At 40.3% G+C, this 16,851-nt stretch overlaps 1 protein-coding gene across 2 annotated transcripts in view; it reads right to left on the reverse strand.

Annotated features, from left to right (window-relative positions):
- SLC35F4 (solute carrier family 35 member F4) overlaps nt 1-16,851 on the reverse strand; it is a 275,047-nt gene that overhangs the window by 239,166 nt on the left and 19,030 nt on the right. Inside the window, exon 1 of one of the 2 annotated variants that reach the window (XM_007192926.1) lies at nt 5,579-5,633. The exons of the other annotated variant lie outside the window; for it this stretch is intronic. The gene's annotated coding sequence lies outside the window, so the exon portion shown is untranslated. Of the gene's footprint in view, nt 1-5,578; nt 5,634-16,851 lie in introns of those variants that run through there. 2 annotated transcript variants of the gene reach the window in all.

The following is a 16,851-nucleotide window of genomic DNA, read 5'->3' on the forward strand; positions in this document are numbered from 1 at the left end:
AGCTCCCCAGGTGATTCTGATGAACCAAAACGCAGGTGCCTGGCCCTGTCCCAGAACAACTGACTCAGAATCTCCAGGGTTCAAGGCCTGGAAGATCTGTATTGTGAAAAAGCTCCCCTACGTTGACTCGGAGGCAAACCAAAAAAATGAGAATTGCTCTGCAGTTGACAGGCATCCACACCATCCGGGGGGATACACTACAGCAACAATCTATGTGAAATGAATATTCTAATACAGCTTCCAGTCATGACCACAGCTAACCTCTCATCGGCTTTTCAATTTGGATAAATGCTTAATTTGCTCCTTAGGGCAGCGGTTGAGTATGTTTAAATATACCGTGGAGATTGCATGCACAATTCTGCTGCATCTCTTATTATTTTTTCCTATATTCACAAATCACCTTTATGAACACTAGCTTCACACCAAAAAATAAAAATGCACATTAAACAAGAACACAAACAAGGCCGCAGCCTCAATTTGAAAAAGGGTTTAATTTTACTACAAGAATCTTTTTTTCCCTCTCTTCTCATATGCTAAAATCAACCTGAATCTATTTACAAAATCTTGTGCTGAATTAAGTGAAACATAAAAGAAATACCACACATCATTAAAAGTTTATAAGTTAAAATAATATCAGAGGCAGACTCTAAAATCCAACTAAGACAAGAGCAATCTAACATTTTAAGAAATAACTTTACTAGAGAATGGAGTCCCCAACAATGACATCTGAAAACTTTAGGGTACAAAATGTCAACACCAAAAGGACAGAACTGGTAAAAAGTAAGAAAAATTAACAAGTGGGTCCTGAGAAGTAAAATCTGTTTCAAACAAAACAAACTACTGCAAGATTTTGATCACCAAGTAACTGCAGTCCCTTGATGTATTCACTTTTTTCTATTTTCTTTTTCCTCTACAGATTCATTCTCTCTGCTTTGTGCAAGCCCTAACAGTGAGCTACAAAAATGTCATAAATTATAGAGTGCAAATAGAGTCAAATCCTGCTCTCACAAGGAGGCCCAAAGCGATAATCACGTATTTCTCAGTTTTAAATACACAGAAAAATATGCTTCTTGCCTACAAAATATAATGATGGGAATTGCAAAGACATCTCAGTAGAGCTGATCCCTGGTCCCTGCTGCCAATGAAGAAAGGGGAGATGATAAGATGCGTGTTAGAAAGGACAGTGGCATAAGTAAACCATCATTCTATTAATGGAAAGTGCAAACACAGTGGAGGAACAGCATTCTATTTACTCCAACTAAAATTAGATCAAACCTTTCTTAGCTAGCATGTCAGTACAGTGAGCTGCTTCTCAAAAAAAATAGAATGAAGTGGTAACAGACCAGTACAAAAAGCTGCTCTTTGCAGCAGAAACTTGAAAACAGAACCCGTGTAATTCACTCTCCCCAAGGATGACCCATGCTTGGGGTAAAGGACCCACCCCATCTTCCTCAGGTGCTATAATGACACTGTTGCTCCTCATTAAAGATCAAGTTATGTAAAAGACCACAAAGTCCAGATAGGTCTTGCAGTAGCCCCTGAAGTTCACAAGCCATGGTGAAGCCACATTAACTACAGCTGCCTGTCAACAATCTGAAGTCAGATTAGGATTCAGTAACAATGGAAAAGTTGACATAAACCAAGAGTTTCAAACTCTCCCAACCCCCAAGTCTTTGTCAACACCCCTATAAAGCAGCAAATGACTGGTCTGTATTTCACACCCTCTCCGTTTTTGGCTCTGCATCATTGTCTGTCAGCGTAATACTACTCAAAATATGACTGACAGGAAATAGGGGAACACAAAGACTCTGTAATATTTCTGCCACGTAATTATCTACTGAATTCTCAAGAGTTGGTTGGAGAGAAATGACCCCTGTCCACTTTCTGCTAGCAACACCCTGGACTCCTGGAGGACACCCCAAATTCAACATGCCTAAAACCTCATTTACCAATGATCTTCCAAGAATACCTCCCCCTTTGCAGCTTCTCTAGTCAAAGTTGCCATCATTCCACTATTAAAACCTTGGAGTTGGCTCCTTCTTTTCCTGGTATTAAGTCCAGCTAGTCCCAAGTGATTTCAACTTTTCCTTCAGGGCCTATAAGAATGTTCCTTTCTTTCCCTTGTTTGGGCTGGAATTCTCCAAGCAAACATGTGTGGATGGCGTTTTGAGAAACAGAAGAGTTTACATTAAGACATAGGTGTGTGAGAGCATGACACACCAGGAAACTCCTGGTAACCTGATATTATTGCATCTGGAGAAGCAAGAAAGGAGGTGAGAAAGGGTTCTAACAGGAAAGACCCTAGATCCCCCAATGTGAAACTTGAACTTTTTCCAGTAGACCAGTATGCCATAGACTTCAGTAATTTGACTAATGCTTTATCCACATACCATCTATATTATTTGATTTAGTTTTTCTGATTACATTTTCTACATTAAACATTGAAATTTTCTTTTGACTTTTAAACACCTTATTACGGAAATTTTCAAATATATACAAAAGTAGAGATAATAGTAAAATAAATCTACATGTACCCAGCACAACAGATATCAATCCATGTCTAACCTTGTTTCTTCTATATTTTCCTTCCACACCACCTCCACCAGCACACATGGCTGAATTAACTCATTTGTGATAAGCAGATCACAGACACTATGTCATTTCATGTGTGTGTGTGTGTGTGTGTATACATAAACTTTAAAAGACTATTTTTTAGAGTAGTTTTAGGTTTACAATACAATTGAGAGAAAGATACAGAAATTTCCTAAATGCCTTCTGCCCCCACACCTGCATAACTTCCCCCATTATCATACACCAGAGCAGTACATTTTTTACCAAGGATGATCCTACATTGACATACCATAATCACCCAGAGTCTGTGGTTTACCTTAAAAGTTCACTCTTGGTGTTCTCTGAGTTGCAAGGATCTGTGGTTTGGTGTCTGACATTAATTTGTGGGATTCTCAATCATTATTTAAAGGACTTTTAAAAAACATAATTATCACATCCAAGAAAGTTAATAATAATTCCTAAGTATCCAGACATTAAAATTTTATGTCACTGCCATATATGAAAAACTGAAATCGTTTGCCATAAATTTTTTAAAGAAAATAATATTATTAAAATTATGGCATGATATGCTTGCATTTGGAATACTTAGCTTAAGGCCCTTTCTCCTTATTAAAAATGGAGTTTAGAAGTGTTAGATAGACTAGTCTTACACTTTCTCATTGTCAAAAGCAGAAGGACTGAAAGAGAAGTTTAAAAGGAATAAATTTCCTACTATGTAACTTAAGATGATTTAATGCCATGCTTACGTACCACCTAAATCATCTTACATTTCACCAGGAATATTTGTCCCACACTTTGGGACACACTGCTATAGGAAATAGGGAACCATCTAAGAATTCTGGGTTTGATGGAATTCATAATTTGGGGAAATTGTTCTAGCAGCAGCAAGAACAGAAGGGAGCTACAAAGGAGGGAAGGAGAGCCTCTTACTGGGTCTCCCAACTTACTGAGTCACCCCATTACTTCTTGAGAGCTTCTTTGGTTCTTGCAGAGGAATTCACCTAATGCTCTAATAAGGAAATGCACACACTCATATGCCCTTGATGAAAGAACAGACCTCCTCTATTGGTGAAGGTTTTCTTTGACTGATCTCACAGCTGCTGGGGTAGGGGATGCCTGTGAATGTGGAGAGAGGAAGGGGACACTACATAACCAACCAAATCAGCTGAATCAATGAGGTGACTGATGTCACAGCCGGATGGCCCCCACATCCCAGCCCATCATTTCTTGAACCTTCACTATTACCCAAGCTAACCCCCCACCTTTCCAAAGCCAATCTTCCTCTGAAGGGGCTTTAGTGCCAGGCCCCAGATCCTCCTTCCTCATGAGAGCTCTCTCCTGTGACTAAATCACCCAGCCTTCAAGAAATGCCAAAATATGACATTTTCCAGAATATTTCTCACCCCCACCCCACACACATACGCTCAAATATCTTCCATGCTCCCCTTTCACTTGGAGAAAAGTTCACATCTTTGCAGTACCATTCAAGGATCTCCCAGATCTGGCTCTTACTGATCTTCCCAAATTTATTTCCTCATATTTTTCTCTGCTTTAGCTTACCTGATCTAATTGCTGTCACCCAAATATGCTCAGGCACAAAGTCATTTATGTCCACCTAACATAGTTTAATACTACCCTACATTCTGATTATTTCACTCATCATTTGTCCCACCTTCCAAAGGTAAAAGCCAGAAAGGTCACATGTCCAGACTCTTTCATAGCAGGGTGGGGGACTGCTCCTTAGCGTCTAAGTATTACTCTCAGGTGAAGAGATTGTGTGAGCTCTCTAGATCATTTAATAAATTCCTTTTTGACTTAAACTAGCTAGAGTTGATTCTGTTGTGTGCAACCAAAAATCCTTACTGATGCACTGCCCCCATTCCCTAATTTGGCTCATTTTCTCCACCGGAAATGACCTCCTCAGTCTTCTACAGATGGCCAAATCTGACCCCTCCATCAAGTTCTACCTTGTCCAAAGTTTCTTCCTTATGTTTCCTCAAATACTCTTTCCAAAGGCTTATTGTTTATATCACTCATTGGAAACTTAATACGTGCTTTTCTAAGTTATAACTACTGTCTTCTGCCATATCCTGCTTCTACAACTTGAATATGAGTCCCTGTGTTCTCACACTGATTCAGGAGTTAATGAGTTTTTTCTATAGGTAAATCACTGTGCTTAATGCCAGTGATACCAAGATGACTAAGCCAAAATTTATGTCCTCAGCAACACACAAGCCAGTGGGAGAAATAAATGGATAAATGAAGGGATACAAAGCAATGTTCCATAATAGAGGGTCTACAGTTCAGGTTAAGGAAGAACTCACATTCCCTGGAAGGTGGGGAGGACAAAAGTGAGGCTTAAAGAACAGGTGAGAATTCACCAGGCAGGCAAAGAAGAGGGAGAATGTCTCCTCCTTGTTAAACCCCTAGTATATACTCCCAAATTTAGAATGTTCCCTAAACATTCTTTGCACTCAAATTATCTTCTAGTCGGGGCCAGCAATATGTATAAGAGTTTCAACAAAAAAACCTTTATCAAAAACCCATAAAAGAAAATGAAGGAATCAAAAGAAAATAGAGTCAAACAAATTTTTTTCCAAATCAATGCATCTTCATTGAACTCTTGCTATGTGAAATACACTTTAATACTGTCCCTGCCTCCAAGGTCCAATGCTTGTTTAAAGGCAACCTAGCTGAGGAGCTATGTATATAAATGCAAGGAGAGTTAAACAACAATAAAAGGCTTGACAGTTCAGTCTAATAATAGAAAAAAACTCACATATAGCACATGATCAAGTGCCAAAATTAACACAACCATGAGAATTTTTTTAAAAGAGTGATTAGTTTACATTGTGTGAGTCAGGGGAAACTTTATAGAGATATACACATATAGAGAGAAGTGCTAAATTAAAAGCAGAAAAATACAGGGTAAGTTCAGAGGTTAGTAAATAAATCTATTTGGCTGGAATAGAGAATTTGAGTGGCAGAATAGCATGAATTAAAATACCTCGAAAAATAAGGAAGGGTGTTGGTCCACAAACTTGGGAACTTCTTGGGTGAAATCTGAAACTGGTCCCTGTACGTGGAGGACAAGGAGAGACCTAAGAAAGAGACAGATTGGTAGATGGTAGGTTTAATCAGCAAGGGAACTTACCTAGGAGGCTTGTCTTGGGCGGTCACAAGACGAGTAGATCTCTGCCCCATCTCCCAGAAACTTAAAAGTTTATATAGAGGCCTTAACTGGGTTCAGTCTGGTATTCAGTCCAGATGGTTTCAACAATGCATTACTATCTCAAGGCTGTGTCCTTGAAAATGGCCCCTGCTGTAGTAATGGTGGAAAGAATGCATTCTGTGGGAGAGGGATGAGGAACCTCCAATTGCCTGGACTTAGCTTGTGGATCAACCAGTGGTCACGTTCTCTCGATGACCCCCTCCAACAAGGGGTCCTTTCTGAGGATGCAGCATGTATACACATGCACACACAAAGGATAGGAACTACTTGTTGAGCATCTATTACCTGTAAATTGCACAGGTACCCATAAGTTAACTAAATTAATTCTCAGATAAGAACACAGGGAGATTAGAGAGGTTACATAGTTTGTTCAAGGTCAGTGTAGGAATATACAGATGCACAAGACAGACATGGCTGCTGACCTCCGGGGCTTACAGTCTATCGTCCTCAGAGCTTATAAGTGGATGGGCTGAATTCTTACACTGGGCTCCCAAGCCCAGGCTCATCACTATCCGGTATTCCTCTCTTCCTATCTAGGACCCAACTAGGTCCAATGTTAGCAAACCTCACTCCGTCTTCATCTCACATTTTTAAAGCCACTCTTTATATAATACCTATGGCAATGATTCTTGAACCAGTCTCTGCATCATCGTCACCTGCTGGGCTTTTTAAAAACACACATGCCCTGGACCCAGCCCCAAAATCCTGAATTGGAGACAAGCCTCTGTATTTTTTAAATATTCCACAAGCGATCCTGATGTATAGCCAGAGTTAAGAACTTGATAGATACCCAATAGGCCAAAACATGCCCCCAAACTTATTACCTAAGATCTGAATGAAATCCATACACATGCAAACTTTATTCTATTCTTTTACAAGGAATCCAGACAAGTGATCTAAGAATGATGCTAATGATAATAATAACTTTAATAGCTACCTTTTATTGAGCGCCTAATCTACCCACAGGCACTGTGCTAATTTTTTTACCCATATTATCTGATTCAATTCTCACAGAATCCAAAGAGGAAAAAACTTTTAATATTCCTATTTCCAAAGTCATTATTAGACAGAAGAGCTGGAATTCACACCGAAGAATTCATTGATCCAAAATAAATGCTCTTTTTAGCCACTTCACTACATTGCCTCCCCAAACTAATGATATTCATTTATTCATTGAATACCTGATCAAGCACTCTCCATATGCCAGGTACCGTGTCCTCAGTCACATACAGTATATATCGATACTCACGCACTCCAAAGTAACAGTATATTTACTCAAGCTCCAAGGGATAATATTTGTCACAGAGACTATATCAAATAGGCTGAAGCTTTGTTACCCAGCAACTTAACAAGGTAAAGATTTCACTAATAGAAAAGTAGTTTTTTGAAGGGAGGAAAAACTATATAAGCTATGGTTATGAAAACACATAAATGAAGCTTTAAGGAAGTGGATTTTGACTCCGATTCCCTCATGTCAGAGGGCCCTCAAAATCTGAGTCCTGCTGATTCTCATTCATTTCCAAGAGCTAAAAGTTAACCATCAGATCACCTTATTATTAATACCCAAAGAGAAACCCTGTACTCATTATTTAATCTCACCTGAGCACCAGGTGGTATTGATATTTTTCAATATGCTGCTACAGAATATCCAAATGCCCTGAAAGAATGAATATTTTCAAAAGGGTAATTCATGTATTCCTTTCTCTCTTGTACATTTTAAGCCGGTGGTTATTTCAATCTTTTGAGAGTCATGAGTGCCACTGAGAATCTAAAGAACCTTATGAAGACTTTCAGAAAAACACACACGTGTCCATGCACATATGTTTACATTAAGAATCTCTCATCTTGGGACTTCCCTGGTGATGCACTGGTTAAGAATCCGCCTGCCAATGCAGGGGACACGGGTTCGAGCCCTGGTCCGGGAAGATCCCACATGCTGCGGAGCAACTAAGCCTCTGCACCACAACTACTGAGCCCTCGCACCTAGATCCCGTGCTCCACAACAAGAGAAGCCACTGCAATGAGAAGCCCGCACACCAAAACGAAGAGTAGCCCCCGCTCGCCACAACTAGAGACAGCCCGCGCGCAGCAGCAAAGACCCAACGCAGCCAATAATTAATTAATTAATTAATTTTAAAAAAAGAATCTCTCATCTAAACAACGATTTCATTTGTTCTTTTTATATTTAATTTTAAAAATTAAGTGCTACTTCGGGGACTGGGAGTTCCTAGCTAAAAAAAAAAAGAGAGAGAGAGAGAAAGAGATTCCTTGTCCCAGAGGAGCTCATCTACAGTCTAGAAATTTTATTTATTACCAGGTTTTGAAAAAGAAAATATGTTTGAAACCTTATTATCCATTAACAGCAGTACATTAACCAGGTATGACTAGCTGTACAGGTATGGCTAATATCTGCTACCAGTCGGAATGCAGGGCTGAGTGGCAGATGAAGGAAAGTTTGACCCCAGATGATGGGAGATCATCCAAGAAGATGAGCAGTTTGTAGTCTGGGAAATCTGGCGATAGGTAGTGAGGACCAGGCAAAGGGGCTGGGTTTATTGACAGATCTCCAATCCCTAAGATGACATGGGTCAAGGTTTAAAGCAAAACACCAGCCTCCAGAATACAAGGCAGGAAACCAAAACAGGAATTGAGGCAATGGGGTCTCAGAGACCCAGACCCACTCATTGACACTGGGATATGGAAGGGGCTTGGTTAAATGGAAACAGGCAAGCCTCCATACTTGGAATGGGCACAAGATCAGAATAAGACTCACAGGGCACTGAACCTGGGAGCCATTGGCCTATTGATTCTCAGTTCCATCCAGTCTCCAGTCCCCAAAAGATAGAGGACTGGTACCAGGACTGTGGCAAAGGGCAAATCTACAGGTGAGGGCCAAATGGTTAAATCCAGCTGTGGAGATTGTCAATCTGCAGGGACTAGTAGCTAAAAAGATCATTACAAGTAGTAACCACGTTTCACAAAATATCTCCTTTTATCTTGGAATTCTGGGATGTAATTCTACTGAAACCAAAAGGATGGAAAACTGGAATAAAAAAACAGCTAAATGCTTGGAAATTTTTGTGTACTGAATGTCAGGCACCTTGATATTTAGAAACTACATAAAGGAGATATTTGGAATACCAAGTTATTTTTGTGCCCCTATCAAATGTTGGCAGTCATAATGATCTATTTTCTGGCTAGAGGAAATTCTTCACAATAGGTAATTCTATGTACTGTAGTATCTCTCTCATTCCTCTCTCTACAACAGAAATGCTGGGTAAAGACTACTTATTCTGAGAGTGTGGAAAAGAGTAGAAAAATAACCAAGCTAAAAATGATAAATGGCTGATGGCTTGTCTAAGCCATTTAAAAAATCACAAAACATTTGTTTCCTTCATATTTTCACATATCCCTTCCATATATGGGTTCACAGCAGTTAAATGGAGAAATTTCTAATTTTTCCTCTAGAAGGGCATTCTGAAACAGGGCAGAGAGTCAAGCCAGCTAAACCTGAAAGGGGCAGGATAAAAGAAGACATCCCTTGCTGGAGTGATAGAGATATTCTCTGTGTCTCTCCACCCTGCTCTGTGGCCTGAAGGCTGAGCTATGTGTTCTCCAACTGTGGGACCACTTGCCCCTCGACTTTCATGTTGTTCAGCCAGTGGAGAGCCCCCACCTGCAAGAGGTGGGAGGGAGAGAGGAGAATGATGTCAAGATATCTGTACCCCAGATCCCTCCAGGAAAACTCATCACAGATTGCAGGGTCCCTCCATTCAACACAAGTCCTGCCAGGCAGCCCTTTCCACACAGCCATCCCTCTTTCCCATGTTTCAGGAATTGGTCTCTCCTCTTGCATCCTCACAGCCCACTCTCCCAGCCATAAGGCTTCTAATCCTTTTGGTTTCTCTACTCCCTGCCCATCCCTCCTCTAGATGTCCAATATGAGTTTGCATCTGTTTCCTGCCAGGACCTGGACTGAATATAATCATTCCATAGTCGCCCCTCCAGTAGATGGAGCAGGGAGAGTAACGTTGACCTCCATGACCTCCACCGGCAAAGTTGTTTGGGTTAGTATCAAAAAGTGTCAATCCTGGGTGCAAGGAAAGGGGGTCTGTTCTTTCTAACTTGGCCAAGCATCCTGAGGGCCACTCCAAATCTCACCCTCCCTTAAACCAGCTCAACAATTTCAGAGATTTTGGTTTCTGGGTATCTTGAGGGGAAAAAATCATTTTCACCTAAGCCACCAGCAACCCCCCAAAACAGAGCACCCAAGAGAAAGATCTAAAAGGCTGGAGTAGAAGGGGCTTGAAGCTCAGTTTCTCCCCATTTGGGTTTTTTCCTAATGTACTTAGAACACTTCTCACAATCATATAATTTTAAAACTGAATTTACACTCTTGTCAGATTATCAAAAGAATTAGAATATAATATTTCTGCGACAAACTCAAAACTGCCAAACAATTTCAATAGCTGTGCAGGATGTTATAACCTCCTGGTAACTTCTCTTAAATTCAGTTTTTGTTTTGGTTTCCATCAAGTAGTCAGAGACTTTATGTTCAATGCTTATTTAAGATAGGAGCAGGTAGGATTATCATCTTAGAAGGCAAATGGTTACCCGTCAAGCATAAACACAATTGATTTAACATTTTTCAAAACCCACTGATCTTATTAATCACAGCAGAGACACTTGGACACTTGTCCATCTAAGACATTCACACAGAAATGTTGGAAACAAGCATGGTTTAGCTCCAACAAGGGTGAATCTAATGATGCTCAAATCCCAGCTGTAATGAGGCATCACTACAACCACACATGCATTTCCAAGGCTACTGGGAGAGGTCTGCAGTGAATCTTGAAGAAGCCTCAGTAATGTGAATAAAACAACAGAAGGTGAGACTATAAGACCCACAGAGTCAATATTAGAGCAATATTGGACTCCATTTTCTGAAAAGGACAACAGCAACACCAGTATCAACATTCCAATGACTTAAGTTAAAACTAGAGAAATTTTATTAGATATTAGAGCGAGTATTGACAAGCAAGGATGATATATGGTTAAAATTCCATACATACTGTTCTCAGGTACCATGCCAGCCACAAATGACTCAAAACTACAAATATCTATACTTTGCCACAGGAATAGACAACATCCTCTCCCTCCATCCCCTTAATAGACTTATTTCTTTTTAACTTGTGGATTCAGGAAATAGAGAATCCTTCTCAAGAAGAAAGGCCATCTTCTGGAAGCATGGTTTCCTCAGTGTGACCAGAAAGACAGCACCTCAAATATCCAGGTAAAATCTGGAGGGAGCCAGGAGCTTGAAATACCCAGTCAAGAGGGGGGCCGTCTCCTCCTGTCTCTCCACTGCCCTTCCTCCTTCCCTAGAAAAGGGTAAGATTCCAGATACCAACTGCATCTTAGTAGATGTGTCTAACCCTCTTTCTTTCTCTCTTTCCCTCTCTCTCTCTCTCTCTCTCTCTCTCTCTCTGTCTGTCTCTCTCACACACACACACACCCCACACCGGCCTGATTCTCAAAGCCATCTTATTCAATCTCTCCTTTTCTTTCTAAAAAGAGCCTTCAAGCACAGCGTCCATACAAGGTAAAATTCAGACTTGGGGGGAAAGGGAGAAGCCTCGCTTAGGTCCTGAGGCTAAACACTACCAGAGCTGTGCTTTGCGAGTTAAGGGCATTGCTAAAAACGAAGTGCAGTTTACCATCTTCTTCCATGATGTCGGGAGGAGATGAAGGCGCTGGGCCACTGGATGATCTGAATTTTACAATGCTGACTTCTTGTTACTCTCTCTGGGGGAGAACATGGGTTTGGGAAGCAGACAGCTCTGGGTTCAAACTCTAACCCGATACCTAGTAGCTGTGCCCTTGAGCAAGGTAGCCTCTCTGGCCCTCAATTTCCTCACCTGTAACATAGCGATAGTAACACCCACTTCAAGAGAGGCTGTGAGTTTTCATGAAATCAGATATGCTATTGCCTCGTAGAGTGGAAAACTCGATACAGCTGTCACAGAGCAGCAGTAGCATGATTCAGAATTCACAGCCTGAATCCTTTGTGGGCTATGCTAAGTTAAGGCTCCTGCTATCTCTTTCAGAATGTTTCAGTCTCAAGCATTTCATCTATAGTCAATCTTCAAAGATTACTCTGCACACAGTTCAGCCTGACATTGGTTACAACCTCACCATGGCTGCACATAGTACATATTTCAGTATAATTTTCTACTAAAAGCCAAGAGATAACTAACTCCTTCTTAACTTACGGCATAGGCTTAGATTTCCATTCCTGGTTTTCTTCCCTAATAAGTTTACATGTGCCACATGTTACATGTGCTAGTGGTTTTACATGAATGAGCTTTACATAGAGTGTAAAACTTTGAAGAAGATAGATCTCTATATACAAGTATGTTCGAAATTTGACCTCAATTTTCCACCTCTTATCAAATAACCAAACTTGAGTTGGGAAGGGTACCCAAGTCCAAAGTCACAGAGCATATCCCCCATCTCCTTTCCTCTTCCTTTCTGAGAGACAGACCTAAGTCACACTTAGGGGAGTAAAATTTTACACACCCAGCAAATATAATCAGAATGCAACAGAGGTGCAGATGAGTAATAAGGCCATTGAAGACAGCTTCATTAAAGACTACACAAGGGACTGAGAGTGGAATTAATAACATCTGGTGTGGCCTTTGGTTCTCTAACAAGCATAATTGTGTCATATTCTCTAAAACAGGTGAGCCAAGATTTAGAAAGGAAAAATAAAAATCAGAGATGTCTTGGACCATGGTAATCAGATAATCTGCTTCAACCAGAATTCAATTGCATCACCATCAGAATAATCTCCCAGGGACTTCTGGTGGTCCAGTGGTTAAGACTCCGTGCTTCCACTTCGGGGGGCACGAGTTTGATCCCTGGTTGGGGAACAAAGATCCCTCATGCCATGTGGCCAAGAAGAAGAAGAAGGAGAAGGAGAAGAAGAGGAAGAAGAGGAAGAGGAAGAGAAAGAAGAGGAAAAGGAAGAAGAGGAAGATCCCAGAGGGAAGGGGCTAAGAGGTCATCATCAGGAGATTCATCTGAGTCATTCTGAACTCCTCTCTCAGATGAAAGTCCCTCCAATCCCAAACCTTGTTCTCCATTCCATGTTTTATAAACCTAATAGGATTCCTTCCACATGGGTAAATGTCCATGTTGCCAGATGACTGTGCCAAGTGTCCAGGGGTAGCAGATTATGGCAGCCCACTCCCTCTCACTTAGTCCTACAAACACAACAGTCAGGCCCCTGGGAGTGAAACTCCACTTGTCCTTTAGAGATTCCAGCCCAAGTAACAGAAGAGTTTTCACTGTATTGTAGCCTAAGGTGCAAAAATCACTAAGAGAAAAGAAAATTTTTGTTCCTGAGAGTCTTTAGTGGATTTTCCTTTGAAATTCACTTGCACATACAACTTACAGATTAGATCCACTACAGATATACATGAGATCACATTCTAAGATTTTAGTAGTCAAGAGTTTTTCTTGAATTAATACAGCTAAGCAAAAACAATACTTGGAAAATCTCAAACAAACTCATGCATTATTAACAATGGTTTTCAGCCCATGCTTTCAGAGTCCCCAACATCTGAGTGGACGCGATGTGTCGGTGGGGCTGTGGAGAATGGCGGGAGCACACATGACGTGTCCCAGGCCAAATCCCCTCAGACTCCAAAAATATTCTTTGCACAGAGAGGAGAGGGTATGGATACCCAGCTTGTGCTAGGAAGGAGAGAGAGTATTCCAGTGTTTTGAGTAGTCAGTGCTACCCAAGTGTGCTCTATGGATTGGTCCTGGCCATGAATTGTGACCAGTCTGTGGCAAGATATAGACATCAAGAGTAAGCAGTGAGAAAAATTGACAGCAAGTTGACATTGCTGTGATTCTTCAGCGCATGATTATTTTTCTGTTAGTTCATTTTTATTGATTTTGCAAGAATTTTGATCTGTGATGAGTCAGGAATTTAAAACACAAACTAGTTCCTTCACCACAGATAGTTTGAGAAGCATTGCCCTAGACCTGTGTTTACAGCCTTGGCTGTAAACTTCATTGGACTCTCCTGGGGAGCTTTAAAAAGTACTGATGCCTGGGTCTCCATCCCAGAGACTCTGTTTTAATTGGGATGGAATGCAGCCTTGGCAGTGGGATTTTTTTTAGAACTCTCAGGTGTTTCTAATTGCAGCAAAGTATTTGAGAACCACTTTCCCCATACTGTTTAGAGATTAGGGGATGCACTTAGGGGTGAGTGAACTGGGAACACACAAAAGTAATTATTTTATGTTACTTTGAAAATTTGAAAAATATTTTAAAGTGGTAATTCCATGTTTTATTAAAAACAACAGTAAAATGAACTGGAATGTTTTGACATACAGCCATGTTATGTACAATTTTTAATGTAAACCTTTTATGGCAATATAACATGCATACAATAAAGTACACAAGTCTCAAGTGCACTGCTTGATATTTTCATAAAGTAAACACATCCGTGAAATCAGCATTCAGATCAAGAAACAGATAATGCACAATATTATTTGCCCCCATGTTATGCCATTTTTTTAAAATGCTAGCACATTTTTTTAAATTTTTTTATTTTATTTATTTATTTTTGGCTGCATTGGGTCTTCGTTGCTGTGCACAGGCTTTCTGTAGTTGCGGCAAGCGGGGGCTACTCTTCATTGCAATGCGTGGGCTTCTCATTGTGGTGGCTTCTCTTGTTGCGGAGCACGGGCTCTAGGAGTGTGGGCTTCTGTAGTTGTGGCGCATGGGGTTGGTAGTTGTGGCTTGTGGGCTATAGAGCACAGGCTCAGTAGTTGTGGTGCATGGGCTTAGTTGCTCCACAGCATGTGGGATCTTCCCAGACAAGGGATTGAACCCATGTCCCCTGCACTGGCAGCTGGATTCTTAACCACTGTGCCACCAGGGAAGTCCCTGATATCTTAAAATAGCTTCCCACTGAGAGGAAATAAAGACAATGTACTCTGCCACCATGAATATGATGTTTATCTTGGTTTACGGTAGATCTAGTTTAAGTTGGAAGATTTCAAAGAATAGGAATAGAAAGTACAATGATTCTTCCTGGTAAAGACAGCAGATTGAAATACACACACACTTCTATTTGTTCATTCAGGAAATTCCACTAAAATGACAATAAGTGCAATTTTAAAAACAAGAATCAGGAAAGAAAACAATAACAAAATTTTTGAAGCTGGAAAGTGGTTAATGACTTGTCAGGCTTGAAGAAACTGAAACCTAAGTTGAGGGTAGGAAAAATGGATATTAGTCCAATTTACAACACAGAATTTTCCAAACTTACCAGTTGCCAAATTAACAGGGATGACAATGAGGCTACAATCAGTAGCCTTGTTTAAGTCTTTTTAAGAAGACTAATGGATTCTTAATTCCCATCCTCACTCTGTACAGCATTTGACTACACCTCCCTTTACTCTGGCAAAGGCCAGAGCTTTATTCTCTGGAGAGGTCCAAACAGAAGTCCACAGGGACCCCAGGCATGGTTGAAGATTGGGGTACCATACCAAGATCATGGAGGAATTAGGTGAACCTACACACATTGCTCAGTGAGATGCCCAGGCTTCCTTCCTACTTGGTTCACAGGATGCTAGCAGCCAGTTGGGAGATTAGAAAAGCCTTCTATGATCCAAAGGAACAGATCTCACAAAAATGAAATTGAATGTTCCCAAGGAAACAGCTCAGCTATTTGACAGTGAAGTCACAATAGACAAGCCCTGTTGGGAGATAATTCTCCATGGGTCTTTCTTCCATTTCTGAACATCTTGTGTAGGATCTGACAACTCTTTGTCCTGGACTAGCTTTTCAAGACCCTGTATAGTGAAGTTTGTCTCCCTCTAGAGTAGAAGGCAGGTTTGTTTGCTAATGTCTCCCTCTGGAGCAAAGATTGGGTAGGTTTGCTTGTAGACCATTATAAATGATTGGAATTTCTTGAGCTCAAGAGTCCTCAGGTATGACACAAACCCACTACATAGTGAGGACCCACCTTGCTTGCTCTGTATTGTCCCTGTGAAATTTTCGGAGCAAGGGGAACCACCGTGAGCAGGAAGCTCATGCTCCTTGCTGAACTGTGGGTAATAATGTCCTTTGTATCTGACCCAGGAATCTCATGTCTTCTGGTAGCATCTATGAAAATGCAGCAGACTAACTTGTTAGTTCAAAAGTGGGGTAAGACCCTTCATAGTTCCTGACCTACTCAACCATTCTCACAGCTCCCAAATGGTTTTGGAGTCCTCCACTCTAGAATACATACAGATACACAAAAATCACCAAACATCCAAGAATACTGGCTAACAATAATTAAAAAAATTTTTAAAAGCAACTTGGAGGAAGTGGTCCATTCAAGAGAATAAAACTTTCAAAATAAGGTAAGATCCTCAGGGAATAATAAAAGAAGCTATTATATCCATAAAACAAGAATAAGATGACTTTTTTTGGAATAGTAACAGTTTTTTTATTGAGGTGAAATTCATATAACATAAAATTCACCATTTTAACCATTTTTAAGGTTTACAATTCAATGTCTCTTACTACATTCACAGCATGGCCCAGCACATCCTTCACTGAAACAATAAACATCTCTAGACAAGTGCTGGATCTTGTTTTTTGTCCACACAACTTGAAAACAGAAGTGATGCAGCTTCTAATGAGCCTATTTCTGAAGATCATAATCATAGGAAAAATAAGATGCCATGTTTTTAAAAGAAATATTAGGAAAATAAAAGAGCTATTATAACTTCAAATGAAACTTTAAGTGAAAAACTTAATTGAATAATTTGAAAATAGAGTTAAGAAAATATCCTACAACATACAGCACACAGACAAAGAGATGGAAACCAGAAAAGAAAAGATTATAATCTGGGTACTTCATTCCAGCATAAGCCATTAATTCAGCCACCCCACCTCTCAACTTCCTGCTCAGAAAGAATAAATTTCCTCATTGCCTAAGCCAATATAAATTGAGTTTTCTTTCCTTGCTGCTAAAT

The sequence above is a fragment of the Balaenoptera acutorostrata genome, chromosome 3, assembly GCF_949987535.1.
Source record: "Balaenoptera acutorostrata chromosome 3, mBalAcu1.1, whole genome shotgun sequence".
Taxonomy (NCBI): Eukaryota; Metazoa; Chordata; class Mammalia; order Artiodactyla; family Balaenopteridae; genus Balaenoptera; species Balaenoptera acutorostrata.